Genomic DNA, 19,460 nt, shown 5'->3' with positions numbered 1-19,460 from the left:
GACTAACTTATTAAAAGCATTTTAGTGATAGATTGAGTTATTAGTAATGACTTGAAAATATCAGATGATATCAAAATGTGGCTAAATAAAAGATGCCCTTGCTTATATTTGGCATCTATCCATGGACAAAGACACCTTTATGGGAGCTGTGAAATCCAGCATCAAATGTCAATGGATCCAGAAAGACTCATTCCCATCCAGGCATTGAATAATTGTTTTGACTATGGCCCCAGCAGTGAACTGTAAATAAGCTCTGACCTCTCTTGGCCACAGTCTGGAAGCCCCAGAGAAACATTATCTAAAACAACCATGACAGATGTAAGAGCAGTTGTGGAAGTTCAGGTTTTTGGAGACAAGTGTCTGGTACAAAGTTGAAGGAAATAAAGATGAGTTTGGACATGTGGAAGAAGGTAAGAGGCACACCTTCGCTTTCCTCATATTGTGTCTCTCCCTGGACAGCACAGCTCAGTGCCGAGAGGCCCTTTTGGTTCATGATTTCTCTCGAGAGGGAATGTGAGAAAGTATGAGTGAGTGTCTAGCTTCCTCAGCTGTGTGGGAGGTTTCCAAAGAGGCTTATTTATCTCTCACCTCATTCAGAGTACCAAGTAATGTGCTGCATGACTGGGGAGCAGGAGGAAGCTGGGAGAGTGGCAAATAGGATTCTCAGAGGACATTAAAGGGAAAAGGATCCGCTAATTGCATTGCACATGCAATCAGGAAGTCCATCCATGAGTCACTTGGGATGCCTGGCGTGTAGATCTGTTTACTATCCTGCGGGTACTTTCAGTGCTCTGCAAAACTCATCCACACCCTCACACCCCAACCCGTAGCTGGCTTCCTGTGGCTCCCAGTGGTGATGAGAGTGACCTTTGGCCGACACATAGTGAACATGCATAGAAAGTCAGTTTGCTTCTGCAGGTCAAGGAAAGACCACATTTCAACATGAGTCCACACTTAGAAACACAAAAGAGAGGCTGTCAGGACCCATCCAGGTACATTGCCAGGATGAAGAGAAGCCATACAAGCTTAAGAATTCTACCACAGGAGGGAGCAAGATGCATGGGGCAAGCACATGGTATAAGGACTGAGAAAGTTTCAGAATCCCTAGTAAGGCTCATGGAAAGTATTTCTCCCCCAATGTCAATTAGTAAAGACTGGAAGAGATGATTGCTATTTGAAATGTGATGACTACTATACAAAATTTGAATCAACATTGAAAATCTAGAAAAAATAAACACCACTATGGGATGACACTAATCATTCAAAAGACGTGGAGATAAGTGGTATACCTATAAAGAATTCTAAATAGCTGTTTTATGGAAGCTTGATGAACTACAAGAAAACACAGGCAATTCAGAAAAATCATGAAAACAATACAGTAAAAAAAAAATGAGAGATATTAAAAAAAAAAGAAATCACTAAAAAGAACAAAATGGTTATAAAGAAGCTTTGTGCAAGCCTTATGGTAATCATAAAATAAAAACCTGCAGTAGATACACAAAAATAAAGGGAAAGAATCAAAGCATACACTTATGAAAAGTCAACATTTCATGAAGAAAAACAGCAAGAGAGGAAAAAAGGACAAGGGGACTATAACATATTCAGAGACAATTAAATGACATTGCTAAGTCCTTACCTATCAATATTTACTGTGAATTTAGATGACTTGAATTTTCTAATGAAAAGACAGAATGGCTGAATGGAAAAAAAACAAGTGAACAGCCACAAAAACAATAGCAAAACGTAGCTCGTTATATACTGTTTTATAAGAGACTCACTTCAACTTTAAAGACACATATAAGTGCAAAGTGAGGGGATGGAAAAAGATACTTCATACAATTATAAACCAAAAGAGAACAAGGGTTTATATAGATCCAATGGATAAAATAGACTTTAACTCAAATTTGTAACAGGAGACTAGGTTATTATACAATGACCAAAGGGTAAATTCATCAACAACATATCCAACATCAGAAATTCTAAAAGAATTAAGGAGATACTGACATATCTGAAGGGAGAAATAGAAAACAATACAACAATACAGTAATAGTAGAGGACTTCAATGCCCCACTTTCAACTATATATAGATTATCCAGACAGTAAATCAATTAAGAAACTTTAAGCTTGTACTATACTTTAGACCAACTGAACCTAACAGACACATAGAGAACATTCCATCCAACAACAGAAGAATACACATTATTTCTCAGTGAACTTGGGGCATTCTCCAGGATAGATCAAATGACAAGTCACAAAACAAATCCTAGCAAATATAAGAAGGCTGAGATCACACCATATATCTTTTCTGACCCCAGTAGTTTGAAACTAAAAACCAATAACAGGAGGAACACTTGAAAATTCACAAATGTGTGAAGCGATTAATGGATTTTTTTAAAAATCTAAAAAGAAAAATTTCAAAATCACGAAAAAAGTGAAAATGAAAATACAACATATTAAAACTTATGGGACAAAGCAAAAGCAGTTCTAAAGCAGAAACTTGTGATAAATGTCTACAGTAAGAAAAAAAAATAAAGTTCTCAAGTAAGTAACTTAACTTTACACCTCCAGTATTGTGAACAGAAGAGCAATTGGAAACCAAAATTAGAAGAAAGAAGGGAATAAAGATTAGAGCTGAAATATATAAGAATCAAAAAATACATAAATAAAATAGAAAGATAAAAAAAACTAAGACCTATTTTTTAAAAAGGTAAAAGGTGAATAAAATGGACTAAATGAAGGAAAAAAAGAGAAAAGATTCAGGTAAATCAGAAATAAGAAGGAAGACATTACAATGTAAAGCACAGAAATAAATATAAAGGCTCATAAGTTACTATTATGAACACTAGCATGTTGAATAATTTAGAAGAAATGAATAAATTCCTAAAAAAAACACAGTCTATCAAGACTGAATCATTAAGAAATAAAACAAAAACATGAGCAGGCCAATAATAAATGAGGGGATTGAATCAATAATGAAAAACATCTCAACAAAGAAAAGTCCAGGATGAGATTACTTTCACTGGTGAATTAGATCAAATGTTCAAAGAAGAATTAATGCCAATAGTTCCTAAACTCTTCCAGAAAGAGTTTAAGAAGAAATACCTCCAAACTCATTTTACAAGGCTAGCATTACCCTCATAACAAAGCAATATGAGGACACTACAGGAAAAGAAAACTATAGGCCAATATCCCTGATGAAAATTGATGTAGAATTTCTCAACCACCCCTTAGTGGGTGGTTCAACAGTATGCTGAGTTCAACAGTATGTTAAAAGGATCATACACCAAGATCAAGTGAGATTTATGCCTGTGATACAAGGAAGTTTCAACATATACATATCAATAAAAATGATATGTACATTAACACAAAGATAAAAATTATGTGATTTCCTGATTTCTTTTTAGATGCAGAAAGAGCACTTGACAAAAGAAAACATCCATTCATGATGTAAACCCTCAAAAAATTGGATATAGAAGGAACATACTTCAACATAATACAGGTCAAATATGGCAAGCCTGCAGATAAGTAATACCATACTCAACACTGAAAGTCTGAAAAGTTTTCCAGTAAGATTAGTTATAAGACAAGAGTGTCACTCTCACCACCCACATTCGACATGATACTAGAAGTCTTAGCCAGAGAAACTAGGGGGGAAAAAATGAACAACAGAAAGAAGTAAAATTGTCTACGATTGTAACTATGTAATAATATAGTATACTAAATATAGAAAAGTCTAAAGGCTCCACCTCCCCCCAAAAACCGTTAGAACCAATGAACGAATTCAGTAAAGTTGCAGAGTATAAACTCTGCATACAGAAATTAATTGCACTTCTCTACACTAATCATGAAATATCTGAAAAAGAAATTTTTAAAACTCCCATTCACAATACCATTAAAACCAATAAAATACATAGAAATAAATTTAATTCAAGAACTAAAAGATCTACACATTGAAAGTACAGACTTTGATAAAACAAATTGAAGAAAACCCAAATAAATGAAAAAATGTCCCCTCATCATGGATCAGAAGAATTGATATTTTTAAAATGTGCCACTCAAGGTCATTTATAGATTCAGTGCAATCACTATCAAAATTCCAGTGGCAATTTCCACAGGAAAAAAGCATCCTAAAATGCATATGGAATCACAAAGATCCTGAATATACAAAATAATTCTGACAAAGAACAAAGCTGGAGACAGCACACTTTAAACTATATATGCAAAGCTACAGTAAGCAAAACAATGTCACCAGCATTCAGTCCAGTTCAGTCGCTCAGTCATGTCTGACTCTTTATGACCCCATGGACTGCAGCACGCCCCAATGAAATAAATTAGAAGCCCCCAAATAAACCTTCATGTATATGGTTAACTAACGTTTGGCAAGAGAGTTAAGAGTACTCAATGCAGAAAAGATAGTCTCTTCAATAAATTATGTTGCCAACCTGGATAATCATTTGCAGAAATATGAAACTGGACACTTAACTTATGGAATTAAAAAAAAAATGGATTAAAGACTAAACATAAGACCTGAAATTTTAAACCTCTTAAAAGAAAACGTAAGGAAGAAACCTCCTTTAACTTGGTTTTGGCAATGTGTTTTCGTATATGACACCAAAGGTGCAAACGACAAAAGTAAACAATCAGTGAGTGGGAATGTGCTGTGCTTGTGCTTAGTCTCTTAGTTGGGTCCAACTCTTTGCGACCCCGTGAACTGCAGCCCACCAGGCTCCTCTGTCCATGGGGAGTCTCCAGGCGAGAATATTGGAGTGGGTTACCATGGCCTCCTCCACGTGATCTTCCCAACCCAGGGATTGAACCCAGGTCTCCCATATTGCAGGTGGATTCTTTACCATCTGAGCCAACAGGGAAGCCCTAGAATACTGGAATGGGTAGCCTACCCCTTCTCCTATCCCTTTTCTATGTGACCTTCTACCTGACCCAGGAACGAACCGGGGTCTCCTGCATTGCAGGCAGATTCTTTACCAGCTGAGCTACCAGGGAACCCAAGTGGGACTACATCAAACTAAATATCTTCTGCATAGAAAAAGAAACAATTGACAGGACTAAAAGGCAATTTAAAGAATGTGGGCAATATTTGCAAACCATATATCTGATAGGGGTTAATATCACAAATTATAAAGAGCTCATAAAAATTAATAGTAAAAAATTTGATTTAAAAATAGACGCAGGAACTACTTAGACATTATTCTAAAAATAAACGGCCAGCAAGTGCATGAAATGGTGTTCAATATCACTAAACATCAGGGAAATTCAAATCAAAACCATGATGGGTTAACACCCTGCACTTGTCAGAATGGCTAGCATCAGACAGACAAGAGATGGAGATATATAAATAAATATATATATATATATATGATAACTAATAACCTACTGTATAGCACAAAAACTCTATTCATTACTTGGTAGTGACCTATCTGGGGATATAATCTAAAAAAGTGAATGTATGTATATATATATAAATGATTCAGTTTGTTGTACAGCAGAATATTCACATCATTGTGAATCAACTACACTCCAATAAAAGAAAAAAAAGAGAGACAATAAGTGTTGGTGAAGATGTGGAGGAAAGGGAACTCATGTGCATTGTTGTCAGGACTACAAATTGGTAAATACACTATAGAAAACAGCATGGAGGGTTGTCAGAAAACTGAAAATAGAATTACTATGTGATGCAGAAATCTCACTTCTGGGTGTGTATTTGGAAAAAATGAGCCAGGATCTCAAAGAGATATCCACACTTGCATGTTAATTGCAGTGTTACTCACAATAGCCTAAATGTGCAACTTAAGTGTTCATATATGGGTTACTGGATAAATAATACATGATACATATATGATATATAACATAAAATGATTATATATATAAATGAAATATTCAGTCACAAGAAAAAAGGAAAATCTTGCCATTTGTGATAGATGAAAGTTGAGCACATTATGCTAAGTGAAATAAGGCAATTAGATACAGAAAAATGAATATTGCATGACATCACTTATTTGTGTATCTAAAAAAGCAGAATTCATAGAAACAGAGAGGAGAATACTGGTTTTCAGGCACTCGCAGTGGGGGAAATGGGGAGATCCATTCAAAGATACCAAGTTATAAAATGAATAAGTGCTAGAGATGTAATGTACAGCATGGTAATGGTAGTTAACAATGCTCCATTGCACACTTTGAAAGTGGCTAAGAGAGTGATTCTGAAATCTCATCACAAAAGAGATGGTTATTGTGAGAGATGATGGAGCTGTTAACAAACTCTACTGTGGTAATAATTTCCCAATATATAAGAGCAACTACTCCAATAAAAGAAAAGAAAAATGAACTTTATTGTCACCATTTGTCAATTATGCTTGTAGCTAATAATTTAATTAATTGCTTAATAAATCCAGAGAAACTTAGATGGAGAGGATCTAAGAATCAAACTGCACCCCTTTATTTTACAGATTAGGACACTAAGATCAGGGAAATGTAATAATCTAGGTAGTAAATTAGAAGTCATACATGTTTCATTTTATATAAGCCTTATTGAAAGCCTAGTTGAATTTTAGTATTTACATATTCACAAATAGAAATGTAGCTGTGAAACTGAAACCAAATTATGAGTCAGTGGTGACTAAAAATTTCATAGCAGGTGCAGCCCTTAAATTTATCTTGTCTCACATTCCAGATGATGCACCAAGTGAGGAACCTGACTATATTAAATGAACACATCCTAATATAAGAGACTGCAAATACTCATATGAAAGGTCAACATTAATACCAAAAGATCAGTAGTATGAATACAGTTAAGACATTTTAACCTAATTGACAATAATATCATACTATAATAAAGACAAGTCTTATTAAGACCCAGAGGGATGGGATGGGGAGGGAGGTGGGAGAGGGGATCAGAATGGGGACCAGAATGTAAATCCATGGCTAATTCATGTCAATGTATGACAAAAACCACTACAATATTGTAAAGTAATTAGGATCCAACTAATAAAAACTAAAGGAAAAAAAAAAAAGAATGAAGCAAACAATGAAGAAAGAAGAGTGACCTGAGGTATGCAGGAGAATATGTTACATGAGTCACAAAATTTCCTTTTTACTTAAATAATTTGGAATTGAATTTTTGTCACTGGCAACCCAATAAAGGGCTTAACAGGTGGCTCAGTGGTAAAGAATCCACCTGCCAATTCAGGAGATGCAGGCTGGATCCCTGGGTCTGGAAGAGCCCCTGGAGGAGGAAATGGAAACCCACTCTAATATTCTTGTTAGAAATTCCTATGGACAGAGGAGCCTGGTGGGCTGCAGTCATGGGGTCACAAAGAGTTGGACAAAACCAAGCACAACCAAGAAGATTTGATTAGCATAGGACAGTGCCTACAGGAAACATAGAATAAATACATACATCTGCTTCTTTCCAAAAGCTTACATTACCTTCAAAAAAACATAACTAGATTGCATGAAATAATAAATAATATGATGATAGAATATAGAATTAATTACTGACTTGATAGTTTGTAAATCGCTTTGTGCTCATTTATATATGCCATACTCATTAGAAACAGGATCTTACATGCTCTAATAAGTAGGACATTTGACAAGTTATATAATCTTTTTACAGTTTTCCATCAATGAAAAAGGAAATGTGATTGTATCTCTTACAAAATTGCTCAAGCATTAAATTAATAGTATATACAAGGCATAAAACACAGTGTTGCCAAATAATCATTTCTCAATATTAACTATGATTATAATTGGTACTGTCATTACTATCATCATTTTGGTAGGCAGCTTGTAACAAGGATCCCAATGATTCCACATCTTAGTATTTATTAAGTCTTTGTATAATCCCCTGCACTTGAGTATTGGCTGTATCTAGCTGCCTGCTTCTAATAGAATACAGGAAAAGTGATGAAATATGATAAGATAATAAGAAAGACCATGAGTTCTATTTTGCTAGCACTTTCTCTCTTGCTGTTAATCTCTCTTGCCATTCTACTTGCTTGCTCTGAAGGAATGACCTACGAGGCCTTAAGATGTTCTATGGAGGTCTGGTGGGCAGGAAATGTTAAAGCCTCTGACCAAACAGAGCCTCCATGAGAAAGTATATTCTTCAAAACCTATGTAGGTAGGCTTAGAAGCAGATCTTCTCCAATCAAGCCTTCAGTTAAAAATACAGTGTTGGTTGATATATTGATTGTGCATTGTGATCTGCAGACACTGTAATATAATAAATGTCTATTGTTTTTTAAATCATTATATTTCATGTAATCTGTTATGCAGCAATAGATAACTAATAGAGTCATCATTACCACATGATACTCAAGAAATACTCAGGAATAATACCATATTCTATGAATGCCTTTGGAGGAGTAGGGACTTTAAAAGATTAAAATAAGATTGGGATAGGCATAAGAGGTGATTTGAAAGTGTGAGGTCATTTAAGGAGACAGAAGAACATGGGCTAAAGCATCAAAAACAGAATACTGAACATTTAAAAAGTACTAGTGTTAGTTGTTCAGTCTTGTCCAACTTTTTGCCACCCCATGGACTATAGCCCGCCAGGCTCCTCCTTCCATAGCATTCTCCAGGCAAGAATACTGGAGTGGGTTGCCATTTCCTTCTCCAGGGGATCTTCCCCACCCAGGGATTGAACCCCTATCTCCTGCATTGCATGCAGATTCTTTACCATCTGAGCCATCAGGGAAGCCTAAGAAGCATTAGTGAAACTGAAAGTCACTAGGTTGGGTCGACTGTTTGTGATCCCATGGACTATACAGTCCACGGAATTCTCCAGGCCAGAATACTAGAATGGGTAGCTGTTCCCAACCCACAGGTAGAACCCAGGTCTCCCGCATTACAGGCAGGTTCTTTAGCAGCTGAGCCACAAAGGAAGCCCAAGAAGCATTAAATTAAGCTCAAATATGACTGAGATGGGAATGTGTAAGTTTTTAAGTTTGACAGAGGAAAAAAAACCAAGTTCACTCAAGTGCAGGCTTTTCCACTGGACTTATTAGATACTTGATAGCGAAATAAGTGACATGGTGGTAAGAAAAAAAAAAAATGTTTATAGAAAGTTTTTGAGTGGACATCTGCACCATTGATTACAGACAGAAGAAACTTGTCATGGAGGTCAGCTCTTATCCATGTATGATAACACGTGAACACAAACTAAAGGGAGAGCAGTAAGGATGGAAGATACTCAGTGACAAAACACGGTTTTCCCAGATGGCCACAGGTGAGCAGACTGTGCCCAGAATGTCAGATCGTTAAGGATGTCAATATATATATAATTAACTTTATCATTCCTTCTACTCTCCTCACTTATAATTCTTTACTCATTAACTCTTCGACTGCTGTCCATCTATGCAACTACTGTCCATATGTAGCTGAAACAGCTATAAATCTATAAGGACGGATAGGGTAGATAGGGTCTTAGGCCAAGAACAGTACTCAGAGAGAGGGGAAATCATGAAGACAGATTCCAAACACTCATCTTTTTTTCAACCTAAGGATGTCCCATTTGATTCCCAAAATTGTCTCATAAATCTAACAGAATGAGATAAATACAAATTACTGTATTTGAGAATGAGTCTACTATTTTTTGTTTTTGTTGAACAACACAGTGCTAAATTCCGAGCAAACCAAAAAAAAAAAAAAAAAAAAAAAAACCCAAAAGTTACACACACAAAATTGCTGCCCTAATGAACCTTTCAATCTGAGTTTAAAAAGTAAAAATGCTTAACTAGCCATTCATAAAAGTAATGAAGGGTCATTAAATTATAGAGGTACTCTTAATGTGAAGCACAATATGAGAGTGATTTAGCAGAGTCAATATTTAATGGAATATTGATTTATATGTAGAAACCCTATTACTAACAATTTAAAATAGAATTTAAGTATTTGAGCAAATTTTTCTAGGGCAATCACTTTTCTTCCTCACCTGTTTCTTGTTTGTAATTTTATTGTTTGCCATCTGTTTTGTAGCTTTGTTTTGTACTAGAAGCTATTTTGACATTCTGTAAAAAAAGGATGAATTATTATTTAAATGTAATTAAAAACACATGGAAAAATCATTGATAGCAGTGTGACAATGAGAGAAAGTTCTGTAAGCAAGAAAACTGTCTACATGATATTCTTAAGAAAAGCAAAATCGAATCAAATTTGAGATTAATATCCATGCAAGAGGTCATTTAGATAAGAGAACAGTCAGGCCTTTTCAGTTTGTATCTTAGATTTTTCAAGTAAATTTCTCATTCATATACAACACACTTACAGAAAAATACATAAATCATAAGTGTAGAGCTCAATGAATTTTTTATAAATTGAACCCAACTGCTCAGCCAAAACCCAGATCAAAAAACAAAATATTGCTGGCACCCCATAAAGACCCTTAATATGTCTCCAAGGTACTTCTGCCCTCTGAAGGATAAACACCCTATTCATTTCTCAAATCATAAATAACATATGCCTATTATGTAAACAGTAATTAATGTTTACTTAAATGTTTTCAATTTTCATCCTTGTGTGATGGTGCAGTCATCACTTCTCATTTATGTAATGGTATTACAATGAATATATTAATTTACCAAAATGTATTATTCTTTCTCCTCTAGATGGACATTTGGGTTTGTTTCTAGTTTCAGGCTATTACAAACAGTGCAGCTATGAACCAGCTACTATCAAATGAACATACATTGATATAAACATACACTTTAGGGCTTTCCTTGTGACTCAAGCAGGAAAGAATCTGCCTGCAATTCAGGAGACTAAAGTTCGATCCCTGGGTTGGGAAGATCCCCTGGAAGGAAATGGCAACCCACTCCTGTCCTCTTGCCTGGAAAACTCCAATGGACAGAGGAGCCTGGCAAGCTACAGTCCATGGGGTCACAAAGAGTTGTATATGATTGAGTGACTAACACAACACAATGACATACAAACACTTACATAATTTGAACTAGATACTATGCATGGTGTAAAATTCCTTAGATGAATGACTTCATATAATTTTTCAATAAAAGAGCATATTATAGATATTATTAATATCTTCATTGTTAAACTACAGAAACTGAGGTTTGGAAAAGTTGCCTAAGGTATCATAGCTGGTAAGTAAGGAAGATGGAATTCTTGATTCAATACATAATATGTGTTGGAACTTCATGTAGAAACAACGCTGCTGTTGTTAGTCGCTCAGTCATGTCTGACTCTTTGGGACCCCGTGGAATGTAGCCCACCAGGCTCCTCTGTTCACAGAATTCTCTAAGCAAGAATATTGGGGTGTGTTGTCATTACCTTCTCCAGGGGATCTTCCCAACCCAATGATCAACCCCAAGTCTCCTACATTGCAGGCAGATTCTTTACTATCTGAGCTTCCAGGGAAGCCACAGAAACAATAGAGATAGCAAGAAACAAAACAACTCACAATCCCTGTCAACTGTTTTGGATGGTTTTTGGAAAAGGAATGATAAAATGCCATACATTAGTCTGTGAGGTAAAAAACGCAAAGAGAAGGGTAAAATAGGAAGGAAAATAAGGAGTGGGGAAGTATTGATTTCAAAACATGATGGCTAGAGAAAACTGATGAGAAGAATGCTGTTAGAATAAAAACTCAGAAGGAAAAATATGTCTAATTACAGAACCCATCCTGTTTACTGCCATATTAAACCATTACACATACACTCATATCTTCTTAATGGAGATTCCCTGGAAATACTGTGCATCTTATTTTGAATAAACAGTCTATTGACCACACAGCCTATAGACCATTCAGTTCAGCTCAGTCACTCAGTAGTGTCCGACTCTTTACGACCCCATGAACCACAGCACGCCAGGCCTCCCTGTCCATCACCAACTCCCGGAGTCCACCCACACCCACAGCCATCGAGTCAGTGATGTCATCCAACCATCTCATCCTCTGTCGTCCTCTTCTCCTCCCGCCTTCAGTCTTTCCCAGCATCAGGGTCTTTTCCAATGAGTCAGTTCTTCCCATCAGGTGGCCAAAGTATGGGAGTTTTAGCTTTAACATCAGTCCCTCCAATGAACACCCAGGACTGATCTCCTTCAGGATGGGCTGGTTGGATCTCCTTGAAGTCCAAGGGACTCTTAAGAGTCTTCTCCAACTCCACAGTTCAAAAGCATCAATTCTTCGGTGCTCAGCTTTCTTTAGAGTCCAACTCTCACATACCATACATGACCACTGGAAAAACCATAACCTTGACTAGATAGGCCTTTGTTGGAAAAGTAATGTCTCTGCTTTTTAATATGCTGTCTAGGTTGGTTATAACTTACCTTCCAAGGAGTAAGCATCTTTTAATATCATGGCTGCAATCACCATCTGCAGTGATTTTGGAGCCCAGAAAAATAAAGTCAGCCCCTGTTTCCATTATTTCCCCATTTATTCACCATGAAGTGATGGGACCAGATGCCATGATCTTAGTTTTCTGAATGTTGAGCTTTAAGCCAACTTTTTCACAGTCCTCTTTCACGTTCATCTAGAGGCTGTTTAGTTTTTCTTCACTTTCTGCCATAAGGGTGATGTCATCTGCATATCTGAGGTTATTGATATTTCTCCTGGCAATCTTGATTCCAGCTTGTGCTTCCTCCAGCCCAGCTGGAGGAAGATGTACTCTGCACATAAGTTAAATTACAATATACAGCCTTACGTACTCTTTTCACAATTTGGAACCAGTCTGTTGTTCCATGTCCAGTTCCAACTGTTGCTTCCTGACCTGCATACAGGTTTCTCAAGAGGTAGGTCAGATGGTCTGGTATGCCCATCTCTTTCAGAATTTTACACTGTTTATTGTGATCCACAGTCGAAGGATTTGGCATAGTCAATAAAGAAGAAATAGATGTTTTTCTGGAACTCTTTTGCTTTTTTGATGATCCAGTGGATGTTGGTAATTTGATCTCTGGTTCCTCTGCCTTTTCTAAAACCAGCTTGAACATCTGGAAGTTCAGGGTTCATGTATTGGTGAAGACTGACTTGGAGAACTTTAAGCATCACTTTACTAGTGTGTGAGATGAGTGCAATTGTGTGGTAGTTTGAGCATTCTTTGGCATTGCCTTTCTTTGGGATTGGAATGAAAACTGACCTTTTCCAGGCCTGTGGCCACTGCTGAGTTTTCCAAATTTGCTGGCATATTGAGTGCAGCACTTTCACAGCATCATCTTTCAGGATTTGAAATAGCTCAACTGGAATTCCATCACCTCCACTAGCTTTGTTTGTAGTGATGCTTCCTAAGGCCCACCTGACTTCACATTCCAGGATGTCTGGCTCTAGGTGAGTGATCACACCATCGTGATTATCTGGGTCTTGAAGATCTTTTTTGAACAGTTCTTCTGTGTATTCTTGCCACCTCTTCTTAATATCTTCTGCTTCTCTTAGGTCCATACCATTTCTGTCCTTTATTGAGCCCATCTTTGCCCGAAGTTCCCTTGGTATCTCTAATTTTCTTGAAGAGATCTCTAGTCTTTCCCATCCTACTGTTTTCCTCTATTTCTTTGCACTGATCCCTTAGGAAGGCTTTCTTATCTCTCCTTGCTATTCTTTGGAATGCTGCATTCAAATGGGAATATCTTTCCTTTTCTCCTTTGCTTTTCGCTTCTCTTCTTTTCACAGCTATTTGTAAGGCTTCCTCAGACAGCCATTTTGCTTTTTTGCATTTTTTTTTCTTGGGGATGGTCTTGATCCCTGTCTCCTGTACAATGTCACGAACCTCTATCCATGTTCATTAGGCACTCTATCAGATCTAACCCCTTAAATCTATTTCTCACTTCCACTGTATAATCATAAGGGATTTTATTTAGGTCATACCTGAATGGTCTAGTGGTTTTCTCCACTTTCTTCAATTTTAGTCTGAATTTGGCAATAGGGAGTTCATGATCTGAGCCACAGTCAGCTCCCTGTCTTGTTTTTTGCTGACTGTATGGAGCTTCTCCATCTTTGGCTGCGAAGAATATCATCAGTCTGATTTCAGTGTTGACCATCTGGTCCTGTCCGTGTGTAGAGTCTTCTCTTGTGTTGTTGGAAGAGAGTGTTTGCTATGACCAGTGCGTTCCCTTGGCAGAACTCTATTAGCCTTTGCCCTGCTTCATTCTGTACTCCAAGGCCAAATTTGCCTGTTACTCCAGGTGTTTCTTGACTTCCTACTTTTGCATTCCAGTCCCCTATAATGAAAAGGACATCTTTTTGGGGTGTTAGTTCTAAAAGGTCTTGTAGGTCTTCATAGAAATATTCAACTTCAGCTTCTTCAGCGTTACTGGTCAGGTCATAGGCTTGGGTTACCATGATACTGAATGGTTTGCTTTGGAAACGAACAGAGATGATTCTGTCGTTTTTGAGACTGCATCCAAGTACTGCATTTTGGACTCTTGTTGACTATGACGGCTATTCCATTTCTTCTAAGGGATTCCTGCCCACAGTAGTAGATATAATGGTCATCTGAGTTAAATTCCATTAAACAGAACAAAAGAAAACAAAGCAAACAAACAAACAGAAAAACTAATAACATTGGATTTAATTACAAGAGCTTCAAAGACTAATTATGAGTAAGTAGCAAAACCATGTGTACTTTTTACTTATAAATGACTGAAAATTCATAGCTAGACTAAAATATCAATTTTGATTAGACAAACACTGTTAGTTAATGGCAAAATTAGATAACACACTAGAAAGAATTAAGCTACTAACACTTGTCTTTATGATTTAACCTTTATTCTAAGGGGTAATATACTTATAAAGTCAAACATAAAGTTATATAAATTGATATCTGAAATATTTTATACAGTATAAGTTAATGAATCATTGGAATCATTTTTATTTTTATTTACCTCAAGAAAACTGGGTTAAATAGTTTGATAAGAGGTTTTTATTTCTGATGTGACCAAGCAGCTATTAGAGGATACTACCTTGACACTTATTATTTTGAAAAATATAAACAAGCAAACATAATCAAAAAACTCCATAATGACCTGAAAGTATTGGGAGAGTGAACCAAAGCACATCATTTTAGATGGAAGTTGACATTCATTAATAGAAGAATGAAAATAAGTGAATTACCAATTTTTATAGCTTTTAACCCAGGTCAGGTAAAACCTGTACATGGGTTGTCTAAAATGCTCATTGAAAAATCTACAAAGTTTCTGGCTTGAAGAACCACAGGACAAAGATTTGATAAGCTATAGCCACTGGTAAGTTTTGGAAGGGGTTTTAGAAAGGAGTGAATCAAAGAGAGAAAATCAAAAATTTGTTAACAAAATTTTTACAGTCTCAGGCTAATCTCTAAATAGTCATGTAGAAGACATCTTTCAAAATATAAAATAACTTTGTCTGAGTTTGAGTTGCCAGTCAAAAAAAAAAAGGGGTTTATAGTTTGAGTCTAGTTAATTTAATTATATGTTAAAGAAAAGAAAATAAATAAACAAAACCACATGGTCTTAACTATATTCAAATGATACTTAATATAATGTTCACAATATCCATGATAAAATCAAATATTAGTAGATATTTGAAGATTCAGGAAAATGTGACCACTTATAGGAGAAACGACAACAAAAGCAACTGCTAAGATTATGCAGTATTTATCAGAAAAAATCCACCTTTAACAGAACTATGTTAAACTCATAAAGAAAATCTCCTTACAATAAATAAAAGTATAGACAGTTGCATCAAAAAATAGAATCAATTTTAAAATCAAATGGGAATTTTACTACAATATAAGGAATTACTACAATATAAGAAATGTTTAGCAAAAAACTACAACATAAGAAATGTTTAGAATCATTGAGTTTATATAAATAGAATAAAGATAATGGAGGAAAATCAATGAACTTGTAGAAATAATAGCAGAAACAATCCAGAATAAAAAAAATTTAACATGATTTCAGGAACCTGTGAGTCAGTACAAAAAAATTCCAAGGTATGTGTAATTACAGTTCTAGAAAGAGAGGGCATAGAGAAAGAACACAAAATATTTGAAGAACTGACAGCCTAATAATCATATATTTTAAAAAGGTATTAGTTTTAGATTCAAATAGTTCAAGAAATATAAACACAAAATAAGAGCAGGGGCCATATTACCTTGAAAGAAATGTTAAAAGCAGCTAATCAGTTCAGTTCAGTTCAGTCACTCAGTGGTGTCCAAACTTTGCGACCCCATGAACTGCAGCATGCCAGGCCTCCCTGTCCATCACCAACTCCCGGAGTCCACCCAAACCCATGGCCATTGAGTGCGTGATGTCATCCAACCATCTCATCCTCTGTCATCCCCTTCTCCTCCCACCTTCAGTCTTTCCCAGCATCAGGGTCTTTTCCAATGAGTCAATTCTTCCCATCAGGTGGCCAAAGGATTGGAGTTTCAGCTACAACATCAGTCCTTCCAATGAACATCCAGGACTGATCTCCTTTAGGATGGACTGGTTGGATCTCCTTGCAGTCCAAGGGACTCTCAAGAGTCTTCTCCAACACCACAGTTCAAAAGCATCAATTCTTCGGTGCTCAGGTTTCTTTATAGTCCAACTCTCACATCCATACATGACCACTGGAAAAACAATAGCCTTGACTAGACGGACCTTTGTTGACGAAGTGGTGTCCATTAGTTTTAGATTCAAAGAGTTCAAGAAATATAAACGCAAAGGACCATATTGCCCTGAAACAAATGTTAAAAGCAGCTCATTAGAAAGACCAATGACAGATAAAAAACTAGTGCTTTGTTTTAAAGAAAAAAGAGAAAGCATCAAAAATGTATAAGTGAAGGTAAAATAAAAACTAGTTAATCTAAAAGATAATAGTTTTAAAATAATGGCAAAAGTATATTTGGTTATGTAAAGTTATGTAAAGGTGAAATGAATGGTAACAATGCTGAAGGTGCAGTGTTTTTCAAAAGTGGACTAGGGTTAGTTGTAAATGTGTATTGCAAACTCAAGGGCAATCACTTCAAAAGATAAAATAGTAATAGCAATAATCGCTTTGGCCACCTGTTATGAAGTGTCGACTCATTGGAAAAGACCCTGATGCTGGGAAAGACTGAAGGCAAAAAGAGAAGGGGACGGTAGAGGATGAGATGGATAGACAGCATCCATGAGTCAACAGACATGAATTTGAGCAAACTCTGGGAGACTGAAGAACAGAAGAGCCTAGAACACTGCTGTCCTTGGGGTTGCAAAGAGTCAGCATGACTTAGCAACTGAGCAGCAGCAACAACGACATAGTTGGTATAAGAAAGGAGAGAAAGCTGAATCACATAAAATTTCAGTTAAAAGCATAAAAGGCAAAAAAAAAAAAAAAAGATGGAATAAAAATACATAAAAGGAACTACGACAAATGAAAAATTATCAAATAAGGTATATGTTACTGGAATTATATTTAATCAATAATTTCCTTAAACAGGAATGGTCTCCTTAAACACTAATGGTTCTTGCCTGGAGAATCTTATGGCGGGCTATGATCCATAGGGTTGCAAAGAGTCCTACATGACAGAGATGACTTAATATGCATATAGACTAAAACTAAAGGGATGGAGAAAGCTATACCACAGTAACACTAATGAAAAGAAAGAGTAGCTATAGTAATTTCAGACAGAGTAGACTTCAGGCCAAGGAAAGTTATTAGAGATAAAGAGAGGCATTACATAATGATAATGTGGCCAATATTCCAAGAAGACAAAATAACCTTTAATAAGTATTAGCCTAACATCAGAGTTCAGAACCATGGAACTTCCAGATGTTCAAGCTGGATTTAGAAAAGGCAGAGGAACCAGAGATCAAACTGCCAACATGCACTGGATCATTGAAAAAGCAAGCGAGTTCCAGAAAAACACCTACTTCTGCTTTATTGACTATGCCAAAATCTTTGGCTATGTGGATCATAAAAAAAAGTGTGGAAAATTCTGAAAGAGATGGGAATACCAGACCACCTGACCTGCCTCTTGAGAAATCTGTATGCAGGTCAAGAAGCAACAGTTAGAACTGGACATGGAACAACAGACTGGTTCCAGATCAGGAAGGAGTACGTCAAGGCTGTATATTGTCACCCTGCTTGTTTAACTTTTATGCAGAGTACATCATGTGAAATGCTAGGCTGGATGAAGCACATGCTGGAATCCAGATTGCTGGGAGAAATATCAATAACCTCAAATATGCAGATGACCCCACCCTTATGGCAGAAATTGAAGAAGAACTAAAGAACCTCTTGATGAAAGTGAAAGAGGAGAGTGAAAGAGCTGGTTTAAAAACTCAATGGGGAATACGTGTAAATCTATGGCTGATTCATATCAATGTATGACAAAACCCACTGAAATGTTGTGAAGTAATTAGCCTCCAACAAATAAAAAAAAAAAAAAGAAGAAGAAAAAAAAAACTCAATGTTAAAAAAACTAAGATCATGGCATCTGGTCCCATCACTTCATGGCAAATGGGTGGGGAAACAATGGAAAGTGACAGACTTTATTTTCTTGGGCTCCAAAATCACTGCAGATGGTGACTGCAGCCATGAAATTAAAAGATGCTTACTCCCTGGAAGAAAAGTTATGACCAACCTAGACAGCATATTAAAAAACAGAGATGTTACTTTGCCAACAAAGTTCCACCTAGTCAAAGCTTTGGTTTTTCCAGTAGTCATGTATGGATGTGAGAGTTGGGCAGTAAATAAATCTGAGCACCAAAGAATTGGTGCTTTTGAACTGTGGTGTTGGAGCAGACTCTTGAGTCCCTTGGACAACAAGAAGATCCAACCAGTCCATCCTAAAGGAAATCAGTACTGGATATTTAATTGGAAGGACTGATGCTGCAGCTGAAACTCCCATACTTTGGTCACCTGATTTGAAGAACTGACTCATTGGTAGACACTGATTCTGGGAAAGATTGAAGGTGGGAGGAGAAGGGGATGACAGAGGATAAGATGGTTGGATGGTATCACCAACTCAATGGACATGAGTTTGAGTAAGCTACAGGAGTTGGTGATGGACAGAGAAGCCTGGTGTGCTGCAGTCCATGAGACAAAGAGTTGGACACGACTGAGTGACTGAACCAAACTGAACATCAGAGTATCAAAATATGTGAGGCAAAATGTGATAGAACTGCAAGAAGAAATATATGAATCCACAATTTTAGCTGAAGAAATTAACATGTCACTAAGAAATGGACAAATCCATTATGCAGAAAATCCAGTAAGGGCATAATTGAACTTAACCCTGCTGCTTTTGCTTAATCTCTCAGTTGTGTTGGACTCAATGAGACCCTAGGCTCCTCTATCCATGGAATTCTCCAGGCAAGAGTACTGGAGTGGATTGCCATGCCCTCCTCCAGGGGATCTTCACAACCCAGGAATAGAAACCAGGTCTCCCATATTGCAGGTGGGTTCTTTACCTCTGAGCCACCAGGGAAGCCTGAACTTAACTCTACCGTCAGTCAAATGGTTATAATTGACATCTACACAACACTTCATCTGACAACAT

The sequence above is a fragment of the Dama dama genome, chromosome 8, assembly GCF_033118175.1.
Source record: "Dama dama isolate Ldn47 chromosome 8, ASM3311817v1, whole genome shotgun sequence".
Classification (NCBI taxonomy): Eukaryota; Metazoa; Chordata; class Mammalia; order Artiodactyla; family Cervidae; genus Dama; species Dama dama.
Note: the sequence above shows the minus strand (reverse complement) of the source record.